Source organism: Strix aluco, unplaced genomic scaffold (assembly GCF_031877795.1).
Source record: "Strix aluco isolate bStrAlu1 unplaced genomic scaffold, bStrAlu1.hap1 HAP1_SCAFFOLD_37, whole genome shotgun sequence".
In the NCBI taxonomy this organism is placed as follows: domain Eukaryota; kingdom Metazoa; phylum Chordata; class Aves; order Strigiformes; family Strigidae; genus Strix; species Strix aluco.
In genome coordinates, this window is record NW_027436531.1 from 1,571,949 (window position 1) to 1,582,152 (window position 10,204).

The window sequence follows — 10,204 nt, forward strand, 5'->3', positions numbered from 1 at the left end:
TTTGTGCAGAAAACACTAACACTTGTTCAGAAGGAAAGAAAGCACAGAGCCCCAGATTCTATGTTGTCCTGGAGAGCTTGCAGAGCACTGGGGAAAGGCAGGCAGAGACTTCCTTGCTAGCACCTTCTCTGTGCCTGGGAAGCAGAAGTGTTCACATTGCTTCGCAAAAATCGCTTTTGTGCAGAAAACACTAACACTTGTTCAGAAGGAAAGAAAGCACAGAGCCCCAGATTCTATGTTGTCCTGGAGAGCTTGCAGAGCACTGGGGAAAGGCAGGCAGAGAATTCCTTGCTAGCACCTTCTCTGTGCCTGGGAAGCAGAAGTGTTCACATTGCTTCGCAGAATCGCTTTTGTGCAGAAAACAGTAACACTTGTTCAGAAGGAAAGAAAGCACAGAGCCCCAGATTTTATGTTGTCCTGGAGAGCTTGCAGAGCACTGGGGAAAGGCAGGCAGAGAATTCCCTGCTAGCACCTTCTCTGTGCCTGGGAAGCAGAAGTGTTCACATTGCTTCGCAAGAATCGTTTTTGTGCAGAAAACACTTACACTTGTTCAGAAGGAAAGAAAGCACAGAGCCCCAGATTTTATGTTGTCCTGGAGAGCTTGCAGAGCACTGGGGAAAGGCAGGCAGAGAATTCCTTGCTAGCACCTTCTCTGTGCCTGGGAAACAGAAGTGTTCACATTGCTTCGCAAGAATCGCTTTTGTGCAGAAAACAGTAACACTTGTTCAGAACGAAAGAAAGCACAGAGCCCCAGATTTTATGTTGTCCTGGAGAGCTTGCAGAGCACTGGGGAAAGGCAGGCAGAGAATTCCCTGATAGCACCTTCTCTGTGCCTGGGAAGCAGAAGTGTTCACATTGCTTCGCAAGAATCGCTTTTGTGCAGAAAACAGTAACACTTGTTCAGAAGGAAAGAAAGCACAGAGCCCCAGATTCTATGTTGTCCTGGAGAGCTTGCAGAGCACTGGGGAAAGGCAGGCAGAGAATTCCTTGCTAGCACCTTCTCTGTGCCTGGGAAGCAGAAGTGTTCACATTGCTTCGCAGAATCGCTTTTGTGCAGAAAACAGTAACACTTGTTCAGAAGGAAAGAAAGCACAGAGCCCCAGATTTTATGTTGTCCTGGAGAGCTTGCAGAGCACTGGGGAAAGGCAGGCAGAGAATTCCCTGCTAGCACCTTCTCTGTGCCTGTTCACATTGCTTCGCAGAATCGCTTTTGTGCAGAAAACAGTAACACTTGTTCAGAAGGAAAGAAAGCACAGAGCCCCAGATTTTATGTTGTCCTGGAGAGCTTGCAGAGCACTGGGGAAAGGCAGGCAGAGACTTCCTTGCTAGCACCTTCTCTGTGCCTGGGAAGCAGAAGTGTTCACATTGCTTCGCAAGAATCGCTTTTGTGCAGAAAACACTAACACTTGTTCAGAAGGAAAGAAAGCACAGAGCCCCAGATTCTATGTTGTCCTGGAGAGCTTGCAGAGCACTGGGGAAAGGCAGGCAGAGAATTCCTTGCTAGCACCTTCTCTGTGCCTGGGAAGCAGAAGTGTTCACATTGCTTCACAGAATCGCTTTTGTGCAGAAAACAGTAACACTTGTTCAGAAGGAAAGAAAGCACAGAGCCCCAGATTTTATGTTGTCCTGGAGAGCTTGCAGAGCACTGGGGAAAGGCAGGCAGAGAATTCCCTGCTAGCACCTTCTCTGTGCCTGGGAAGCAGAAGTGTTCACATTGCTTCGCAGAATCGCTTTTGTGCAGAAAACACTAACACTTGTTCAGAAGGAAAGAAAGCACAGAGCCCCAGATTTTATGTTGTCCTGGAGAGCTTGCAGAGCACTGGGGAAAGGCAGGCAGAGAATTCCCTGCTAGCACCTTCTCTGTGCCTGGGAAGCAGAAGTGTTCACATTGCTTCGCAGAATCGCTTTTGTGCAGAAAACACTAACACTTGTTCAGAAGGAAAGAAAGCACAGAGCCCCAGATTCTATGTTGTCCTGGAGAGCTTGCAGAGCACTGGGGAAAGGCAGGCAGAGAATTCCTTGCTAGCACCTTCTCTGTGCCTGGGAAGCAGAAGTGTTCACATTGCTTCGCAAGAATCGCTTTTGTGCAGAAAACACTTACACTTGTTCAGAAGGAAAGAAAGCACAGAGCCCCAGATTTTATGTTGTCCTGGAGAGCTTGCAGAGCACTGGGGAAAGGCAGGCAGAGAATTCCTTGCTAGCACCTTCTCTGTGCCTGGGAAACAGAAGTGTTCACATTGCTTCGCAAGAATCGCTTTTGTGCAGAAAACAGTAACACTTGTTCAGAACGAAAGAAAGCACAGAGCCCCAGATTTTATGTTGTCCTGGAGAGCTTGCAGAGCACTGGGGAAAGGCAGGCAGAGAATTCCCTGATAGCACCTTCTCTGTGCCTGGGAAGCAGAAGTGTTCACATTGCTTCGCAAGAATCGCTTTTGTGCAGAAAACAGTAACACTTGTTCAGAAGGAAAGAAAGCACAGAGCCCCAGATTCTATGTTGTCCTGGAGAGCTTGCAGAGCACTGGGGAAAGGCAGGCAGAGAATTCCCTGCTAGCACCTTCTCTGTGCCTGGGAAGCAAAAGTGTTCACATTGCTTCGCAAGAATCGCTTTTGTGCAGAAAACAGTAACACTTGTTCAGAAGGAAAGAAAGCACAGAGCCCCAGATTTTATGTTGTCCTGGAGAGCTTGCAGAGCACTGGGGAAAGGCAGGCAGAGAATTCCTTGCTAGCACCTTCTCTGTGCCTGGGAAGCAGAAGTGTTCACATTGCTTCGCAAGAATCGCTTTTGTGCAGAAAACACTAACACTTGTTCAGAAGGAAAGAAAGCACAGAGCCCCAGATTTTATGTTGTCCTGGAGAGCTTGCAGAGCACTGGGGAAAGGCAGGCAGAGAATTCCTTGCTAGCACCTTCTCTGTGCCTGGGAAGCAGAAGTGTTCACACTGCTTCGCAAGAATCGCTTTTGGGCAGAAAACAGTAACACTTGTTCAGAAGGAAAGAAAGCACAGAGCCCCAGATTTTATGTTGTCCTGGAGAGCTTGCAGAGCACTGGGGAAAGGCAGGCAGAGAATTCCCTGATAGCACCTTCTCTGTGCCTGGGAAGCAGAAGTGTTCACATTGCTTCGCAGAATCGCTTTTGTGCAGAAAACAGTAACACTTGTTCAGAAGGAAAGAAAGCACAGAGCCCCAGATTTTATGTTGTCCTGGACAGCTTGCAGAGCACTGGGGAAAGGCAGGCAGAGAATTCCCTGCTAGCACCTCTGTGCCTGGGAAGCAGAAGTGTTCACATTGCTTCGCAGAATCGCTTTTGTGCAGAAAACACTAACACTTGTTCAGAAGGAAAGAAAGCACAGAGCACCAGATTCTATGTTGTCCTGGAGAGCTTGCAGAGCACTGGGGAAAGGCAGGCAGAGACTTCCTTGCTAGCACCTTCTCTGTGCCTGGGAAGCAGAAGTGTTCACATTGCTTCGCAAGAATCGCTTTTGTGCAGAAAACACTAACACTTGTTCAGAAGGAAAGAAAGCACAGAGCCCCAGATTCTATGTTGTCCTGGAGAGCTTGCAGAGCACTGGGGAAAGGCAGGCAGAGAATTCCTTGCTAGCACCTTCTCTGTGCCTGGGAAGCAGAAGTGTTCACATTGCTTCGCAGAATCGCTTTTGTGCAGAAAACAGTAACACTTGTTCAGAAGGAAAGAAAGCACAGAGCCCCAGATTTTATGTTGTCCTGGAGAGCTTGCAGAGCACTGGGGAAAGGCAGGCAGAGAATTCCCTGCTAGCACCTTCTCTGTGCCTGTTCACATTGCTTCGCAGAATCGCTTTTGTGCAGAAAACAGTAACACTTGTTCAGAAGGAAAGAAAGCACAGAGCCCCAGATTTTATGTTGTCCTGGAGAGCTTGCAGAGCACTGGGGAAAGGCAGGCAGAGAATTCCCTGCTAGCACCTTCTCTGTGCCTGGGAAGCAGAAGTGTTCACATTGCTTCGCAGAATCGCTTTTGTGCAGAAAACACTAACACTTGTTCAGAAGGAAAGAAAGCACAGAGCCCCAGATTCTATGTTGTCCTGGAGAGCTTGCAGAGCACTGGGGAAAGGCAGGCAGAGACTTCCTTGCTAGCACCTTCTCTGTGCCTGGGAAGCAGAAGTGTTCACAGTTCTTCGCAGAATCGCTTTTGTGCAGAAAACAGTAACACTTGTTCATAAGGAAAGAAAGCACAGAGCCCCAGATTCTATGTTGTCCTGGAGAGCTTGCAGAGCACTGGGGAAAGGCAGGCAGAGAATTCCTTGCTAGCACCTTCTCTGTGCCTGGGAAGCAGAAATGTTCACATTGCTTCGCAAGAATCGCTTTTGTGCAGAAAACAGTAACACTTGTTCAGAAGGAAAGAAAGCACAGAGCCCCAGATTTTATGTTGTCCTGGAGAGCTTGCAGAGCACTGGGGAAAGGCAGGCAGAGAATTCCCTGCTAGCACCTTCTCTGTGCCTGGGAAGCAGAAGTGTTCACATTGCTTCGCAAGAATCGTTTTTGTGCAGAAAACACTTACACTTGTTCAGAAGGAAAGAAAGCACAGAGCCCCAGATTTTATGTTGTCCTGGAGAGCTTGCAGAGCACTGGGGAAAGGCAGGCAGAGAATTCCTTGCTAGCACCTTCTCTGTGCCTGGGAAACAGAAGTGTTCACATTGCTTCGCAAGAATCGCTTTTGTGCAGAAAACAGTAACACTTGTTCAGAACGAAAGAAAGCACAGAGCCCCAGATTTTATGTTGTCCTGGAGAGCTTGCAGAGCACTGGGGAAAGGCAGGCAGAGAATTCCCTGATAGCACCTTCTCTGTGCCTGGGAAGCAGAAGTGTTCACATTGCTTCGCAAGAATCGCTTTTGTGCAGAAAACAGTAACACTTGTTCAGAAGGAAAGAAAGCACAGAGCCCCAGATTCTATGTTGTCCTGGAGAGCTTGCAGAGCACTGGGGAAAGGCAGGCAGAGAATTCCTTGCTAGCACCTTCTCTGTGCCTGGGAAGCAGAAGTGTTCACATTGCTTCGCAGAATCGCTTTTGTGCAGAAAACAGTAACACTTGTTCAGAAGGAAAGAAAGCACAGAGCCCCAGATTTTATGTTGTCCTGGAGAGCTTGCAGAGCACTGGGGAAAGGCAGGCAGAGAATTCCCTGCTAGCACCTTCTCTGTGCCTGTTCACATTGCTTCGCAGAATCGCTTTTGTGCAGAAAACAGTAACACTTGTTCAGAAGGAAAGAAAGCACAGAGCCCCAGATTTTATGTTGTCCTGGAGAGCTTGCAGAGCACTGGGGAAAGGCAGGCAGAGAATTCCCTGCTAGCACCTCTGTGCCTGGGAAGCAGAAGTGTTCACATTGCTTCGCAGAATCGCTTTTGTGCAGAAAACAGTAACACTTGTTCAGAAGGAAAGAAAGCACAGAGCCCCAGATTCTATGTTGTCCTGGAGAGCTTGCAGAGCACTGGGGAAAGGCAGGCAGAGACTTCCTTGCTAGCACCTTCTCTGTGCCTGGGAAGCAGAAGTGTTCACATTGCTTCGCAAGAATCGCTTTTGTGCAGAAAACACTAACACTTGTTCAGAAGGAAAGAAAGCACAGAGCCCCAGATTCTATGTTGTCCTGGAGAGCTTGCAGAGCACTGGGGAAAGGCAGGCAGAGAATTCCTTCCTAGCACCTTCTCTGTGCCTGGGAAGCAGAAGTGTTCACATTGCTTCACAGAATCGCTTTTGTGCAGAAAACAGTAACACTTGTTCAGAAGGAAAGAAAGCACAGAGCCGCAGATTTTATGTTGTCCTGGAGAGCTTGCAGAGCACTGGGGAAAGGCAGGCAGAGAATTCCCTGCTAGCACCTTCTCTGTGCCTGGGAAGCAGAAGTGTTCACATTGCTTCGCAGAATCGCTTTTGTGCAGAAAACACTAACACTTGTTCAGAAGGAAAGAAAGCACAGAGCCCCAGATTTTATGTTGTCCTGGAGAGCTTGCAGAGCACTGGGGAAAGGCAGGCAGAGAATTCCCTGATAGCACCTTCTCTGTGCCTGGGAAGCAGAAGTGTTCACATTGCTTCGCAGAATCGCTTTTGTGCAGAAAACAGTAACACTTGTTCAGAAGGAAAGAAAGCACAGAGCCCCAGATTTTATGTTGTCCTGGACAGCTTGCAGAGCACTGGGGAAAGGCAGGCAGAGAATTCCCTGCTAGCACCTCTGTGCCTGGGAAGCAGAAGTGTTCACATTGCTTCGCAGAATCGCTTTTGTGCAGAAAACACTAACACTTGTTCAGAAGGAAAGAAAGCACAGAGCCCCAGATTCTATGTTGTCCTGGAGAGCTTGCAGAGCACTGGGGAAAGGCAGGCAGAGACTTCCTTGCTAGCACCTTCTCTGTGCCTGGGAAGCAGAAGTGTTCACATTGCTTCGCAAGAATCGCTTTTGTGCAGAAAACACTAACACTTGTTCAGAAGGAAAGAAAGCACAGAGCCCCAGATTCTATGTTGTCCTGGAGAGCTTGCAGAGCACTGGGGAAAGGCAGGCAGAGAATTCCTTGCTAGCACCTTCTCTGTGCCTGGGAAGCAGAAGTGTTCACATTGCTTCGCAGAATCGCTTTTGTGCAGAAAACAGTAACACTTGTTCAGAAGGAAAGAAAGCACAGAGCCCCAGATTTTATGTTGTCCTGGAGAGCTTGCAGAGCACTGGGGAAAGGCAGGCAGAGAATTCCCTGCTAGCACCTTCTCTGTGCCTGTTCACATTGCTTCGCAGAATCGCTTTTGTGCAGAAAACAGTAACACTTGTTCAGAAGGAAAGAAAGCACAGAGCCCCAGATTTTATGTTGTCCTGGAGAGCTTGCAGAGCACTGGGGAAAGGCAGGCAGAGAATTCCCTGCTAGCACCTTCTCTGTGCCTGGGAAGCAGAAGTGTTCACATTGCTTCGCAGAATCGCTTTTGTGCAGAAAACACTAACACTTGTTCAGAAGGAAAGAAAGCACAGAGCCCCAGATTCTATGTTGTCCTGGAGAGCTTGCAGAGCACTGGGGAAAGGCAGGCAGAGACTTCCTTGCTAGCACCTTCTCTGTGCCTGGGAAGCAGAAGTGTTCACATTGCTTCGCAAAAATCGCTTTTGTGCAGAAAACACTAACACTTGTTCAGAAGGAAAGAAAGCACAGAGCCCCAGATTCTATGTTGTCCTGGAGAGCTTGCAGAGCACTGGGGAAAGGCAGGCAGAGAATTCCTTGCTAGCACCTTCTCTGTGCCTGGGAAGCAGAAGTGTTCACATTGCTTCGCAAGAATCGCTTTTGTGCAGAAAACACTAACACTTGTTCAGAAGGAAAGAAAGCACAGAGCCCCAGATTCTATGTTGTCCTGGAGAGCTTGCAGAGCACTGGGGAAAGGCAGGCAGAGAATTCCTTGCTAGCACCTTCTCTGTGCCTGGGAAGCAGAAGTGTTCACATTGCTTCGCAGAATCGCTTTTGTGCAGAAAACAGTAACACTTGTTCAGAAGGAAAGAAAGCACAGAGCCCCAGATTTTATGTTGTCCTGGAGAGCTTGCAGAGCACTGGGGAAAGGCAGGCAGAGAATTCCCTGCTAGCACCTTCTCTGTGCCTGTTCACATTGCTTCGCAGAATCGCTTTTGTGCAGAAAACAGTAACACTTGTTCAGAAGGAAAGAAAGCACAGAGCCCCAGATTTTATGTTGTCCTGGAGAGCTTGCAGAGCACTGGGGAAAGGCAGGCAGAGAATTCCCTGCTAGCACCTTCTCTGTGCCTGGGAAGCAGAAGTGTTCACATTGCTTCGCAGAATCGCTTTTGTGCAGAAAACACTAACACTTGTTCAGAAGGAAAGAAAGCACAGAGCCCCAGATTCTATGTTGTCCTGGAGAGCTTGCAGAGCACTGGGGAAAGGCAGGCAGAGACTTCCTTGCTAGCACCTTCTCTGTGCCTGGGAAGCAGAAGTGTTCACATTGCTTCGCAAAAATCGCTTTTGTGCAGAAAACACTAACACTTGTTCAGAAGGAAAGAAAGCACAGAGCCCCAGATTCTATGTTGTCCTGGAGAGCTTGCAGAGCACTGGGGAAAGGCAGGCAGAGAATTCCTTGCTAGCACCTTCTCTGTGCCTGGGAAGCAGAAGTGTTCACATTGCTTCGCAGAATCGCTTTTGTGCAGAAAACAGTAACACTTGTTCAGAAGGAAAGAAAGCACAGAGCCCCAGATTTTATGTTGTCCTGGAGAGCTTGCAGAGCACTGGGGAAAGGCAGGCAGAGAATTCCCTGCTAGCACCTTCTCTGTGCCTGGGAAGCAGAAGTGTTCACATTGCTTCGCAAGAATCGTTTTTGTGCAGAAAACACTTACACTTGTTCAGAAGGAAAGAAAGCACAGAGCCCCAGATTTTATGTTGTCCTGGAGAGCTTGCAGAGCACTGGGGAAAGGCAGGCAGAGAATTCCTTGCTAGCACCTTCTCTGTGCCTGGGAAACAGAAGTGTTCACATTGCTTCGCAAGAATCGCTTTTGTGCAGAAAACAGTAACACTTGTTCAGAACGAAAGAAAGCACAGAGCCCCAGATTTTATGTTGTCCTGGAGAGCTTGCAGAGCACTGGGGAAAGGCAGGCAGAGAATTCCCTGATAGCACCTTCTCTGTGCCTGGGAAGCAGAAGTGTTCACATTGCTTCGCAAGAATCGCTTTTGTGCAGAAAACAGTAACACTTGTTCAGAAGGAAAGAAAGCACAGAGCCCCAGATTCTATGTTGTCCTGGAGAGCTTGCAGAGCACTGGGGAAAGGCAGGCAGAGAATTCCTTGCTAGCACCTTCTCTGTGCCTGGGAAGCAGAAGTGTTCACATTGCTTCGCAGAATCGCTTTTGTGCAGAAAACAGTAACACTTGTTCAGAAGGAAAGAAAGCACAGAGCCCCAGATTCTATGTTGTCCTGGAGAGCTTGCAGAGCACTGGGGAAAGGCAGGCAGAGAATTCCCTGCTAGCACCTTCTCTGTGCCTGTTCACATTGCTTCGCAGAATCGCTTTTGTGCAGAAAACAGTAACACTTGTTCAGAAGGAAAGAAAGCACAGAGCCCCAGATTTTATGTTGTCCTGGAGAGCTTGCAGAGCACTGGGGAAAGGCAGGCAGAGAATTCCCTGCTAGCACCTCTGTGCCTGGGAAGCAGAAGTGTTCACATTGCTTCGCAGAATCGCTTTTGTGCAGAAAACAGTAACACTTGTTCAGAAGGAAAGAAAGCACAGAGCCCCAGATTCTATGTTGTCCTGGAGAGCTTGCAGAGCACTGGGGAAAGGCAGGCAGAGACTTCCTTGCTAGCACCTTCTCTGTGCCTGGGAAGCAGAAGTGTTCACATTGCTTCGCAAGAATCGCTTTTGTGCAGAAAACACTAACACTTGTTCAGAAGGAAAGAAAGCACAGAGCCCCAGATTCTATGTTGTCCTGGAGAGCTTGCAGAGCACTGGGGAAAGGCAGGCAGAGAATTCCTTCCTAGCACCTTCTCTGTGCCTGGGAAGCAGAAGTGTTCACATTGCTTCACAGAATCGCTTTTGTGCAGAAAACAGTAACACTTGTTCAGAAGGAAAGAAAGCACAGAGCCGCAGATTTTATGTTGTCCTGGAGAGCTTGCAGAGCACTGGGGAAAGGCAGGCAGAGAATTCCCTGCTAGCACCTTCTCTGTGCCTGGGAAGCAGAAGTGTTCACATTGCTTCGCAGAATCGCTTTTGTGCAGAAAACACTAACACTTGTTCAGAAGGAAAGAAAGCACAGAGCCCCAGATTTTATGTTGTCCTGGAGAGCTTGCAGAGCACTGGGGAAAGGCAGGCAGAGAATTCCCTGCTAGCACCTTCTCTGTGCCTGGGAAGCAGAAGTGTTCACATTGCTTCGCAAGAATTGCTTTTGTGCAGAAAACACTAACACTTGTTCAGAAGGAAAGAAAGCACAGAGCCCCAGATTGTATGTTGTCCTGCAGAGCTTGCAGAGCACTGGGGAAAGGCAGGCAGAGAATTCCCTGCTAGCACCTTCTCTGTGCCTGGGAAGCAGAAGTGTTCACATTGCTTCGCAAGAATCGCTTTTGTGCAGAAAACACTAACACTTGTTCAGAAGGAAAGAAAGCACAGAGCCCCAGATTCTATGTTGTCCTGGAGAGCTTGCAGAGCACTGGGGAAAGGCAGGCAGAGAATTCCCTGATAGCACCTTCTCTGAGCCTGTTCACATTGCTTCGCAGAATCGCTTTTGTGCAGAAAAC